Source organism: Homarus americanus, unplaced genomic scaffold, assembly GCF_018991925.1.
Source record: "Homarus americanus isolate GMGI-L3 unplaced genomic scaffold, GMGI_Hamer_2.0 scaffold6317, whole genome shotgun sequence".
Classification (NCBI taxonomy): domain Eukaryota; kingdom Metazoa; phylum Arthropoda; class Malacostraca; order Decapoda; family Nephropidae; genus Homarus; species Homarus americanus.
In genome coordinates this window covers 9697693-9700258 of record NW_024730668.1, presented here as the reverse complement: position 1 = coordinate 9700258, position 2566 = coordinate 9697693, and the positions used below count along the sequence as shown (strand labels likewise).

Here is a 2566-nt window from a genome sequence, read left to right as displayed (position 1 = left end):
ACATTCAATGGGGACTTACTGTATTTGTATTAGCTGCTCGTTATATAATTTTTTTCTCCTAGGAGCGACCCCAACCGTGCTTAGGGCTTAACCATGCAAGTGAACTGCCCCCCCCCCCAAGAAAGGTAAAAAAAAAAGTTACAGCATCACAACATACTACAACCTATAAAGTCACATTAAAAATAATCATAGTAATTAAATACTGAGACAATCCTCATGGTTATGTCACATGAGCTTTAAATACCTAAGATGGAAGAAATATATCACCGCCAATAAAAGAAAATCTATATCATTCCACCCACAACTTACCATAGATGGAGCAATATAGTAATCAAATGCAGGCTTCACAAACTTGAAATACTGCTTAAGGACACCATCAAGCTCTCTCTCTCGTTCAGCAATATCTCTCTGCAGTCGCCGCACCAATCTTTCATCCGAATCAGTGTCAACAAATACTTTCATATCTAACAACTGGAAATGCAATAAATGGTTTCATATAAATAGAAAAGACATATATAATCAAAAGTACTAATCACATTAATATCCACAATTGTATTCAGTACAATATGTATAAAAGACAAGGTATCCAAAACCAACCTTCAACACATCTGGGGAGTAGAAAGCTAAAATCCCTTCAAATATAATGACATTGGCACCATACATAGTTTTCTGAAAAGAATGTTGACAGTACAATTAAATTGAATGGCCTTATTTTTATACATCATCATTATTATCTTATCCAGATCCTTTTTACTTTTTTTTCTTAAAAGATGGATCAAAAACTTTTTTTTCATATCATTATTTTGTTAAACATTTACAGCTTTGTTGTATAAACACAATTTGTTAGTTGATCTGATTATTGAAACCCATTTTTTTTCCTGGACTTTGCAGAAATCCTCTTCAATCCAAGAATTTTGTTTACCATCATCTAGAAAAGTTTTTAAATAAGAAAATAATGTATAATAGTTATAATAGCACAAAGATGTGTTGTTAGATACTGCTACAGTAGTACTTTGAGACTACAATAATGATCATGTGATTCCCAGCAAAATATAACATACCTTTCGCTTCCAGCACCTTGTTCCTTGCTTGTGCACACTATCGAATAGTGAAACTATTACTGTACATAATATACATTACGGCAATTTTCTTTGGAACAATAAAATCATTTTATGTTAAATCAAAAACTTTAATCTACCTTTCCAATAATGTTTAAAAGTCTGCAATACAGTACAAGTCAATGGTCATCATAACAGGATAAACCAGCATTACCACTTACAGTTCTCACTTCTCGGGAGTGTGTGACAAAGTTGTATATCGGAACTTCAACCTTCTTCCCTTCCTTTAATCTTACTAGTGTCTTTGCAACCAACTCAAAGTCGAAGGCATCAGGATGATCAAAGTTGTATTCATTTCTTGCTGCTTCTTCATGTTGCTTTTCTGTTAACACCTTTAACAATAAGATCACATTACTCATTTTATTATAAAAAATGAAGGGTTGGGGCTTTAATATAGGAATAAAACAAGTAACATGCAAGATACTTAATATGTACCATCATTATGCAACTCTAGGCAGAGCTTGCCACTGCCCAGAAACAATGCTGTACATTATAATGCAGTTACACTTTGCACACAATGTTAATGCTGCAATCCATATGCAAGCAGCCTTCTCTCACACTCAAATCTGGAGTCATGATGTGGATCCAGTTGAGATCGTAAGAACCAGTGAGGATGCAGATCAGTAGTCCTCAAAATCCCGTTCAACACTCAAGCCATGACTCAACCCCTATCAGTACCCAATTAAACTAGAACCCTGCTTTATGGAGAAAGCAGAGGAATTCATGTTACAGACTTTACTTCCTTAATCCAAATTTCTATGAACTGGAAACTCCCGTGGCACAGAATTTTTGGGGGAAATAATGCTTAAAAATTGTGATATTTTTTCTACAATAATGAACATGTCACATGAGAGATATTGCCAACTCATAAGTATGCTAATTAAATCAGAAAATAAATCATGCATATTATTGGTTCAGAAATTTTTATATTAAAAAATATTTTCTTAACCACTTTCAGTGTAATACATACATAAAATTGAAGAAAATGGTATTAGTGGTACAGTAAACCTTTGATAACTTGTCATTTGATATCTCAGAATTTCATATAATTCGGCACATATATGGTCTAGGAATTTATTACAAAATAACTCGGCAAATGCCAAGTTATATAAAATTATCTGGGAAAATCTCGGCATATTTGGGCACATGGGCAACACTTGACGAGCTGCACGCCATGCTTGGTCAGTCTGGTGTTTTTTATTGTTGTGGTCGGGTGTGTGCTGGCTCACTCCACCCAGTACATGGCCGTGGGAAAGGAGGGTACTGTAGCACCCCAATATTTTGGGTATAAAGGACAATACATTGCATCATATCTTGGGCATCAGAATTAATATTCAGCACTCCCTAGTAAAATTTGGTTTCTGCAGTGCTAACCCATTAACACCCAACAACCTTCCCCTTCATGTCAGGCCAGCCACTGTATGCAGAACGTCTCCATTGTTATGGTA

General features: G+C 35.0%; 1 long non-coding RNA gene across 1 annotated transcript; it reads right to left on the bottom strand.

The window, feature by feature from the left end:
• Nucleotides 1-313: 313 nt before the first annotated feature.
• Nucleotides 314-1457, bottom strand: LOC121867136. Its single transcript, XR_006089088.1, has 3 exons — nucleotides 1280-1457; nucleotides 598-669; nucleotides 314-471 (listed from the first exon to the last, which is right to left on the bottom strand). It is a non-coding gene; the product is annotated as an uncharacterized LOC121867136 (long non-coding RNA).
• Between the last annotated feature and the right edge of the window lie 1109 nt (nucleotides 1458-2566).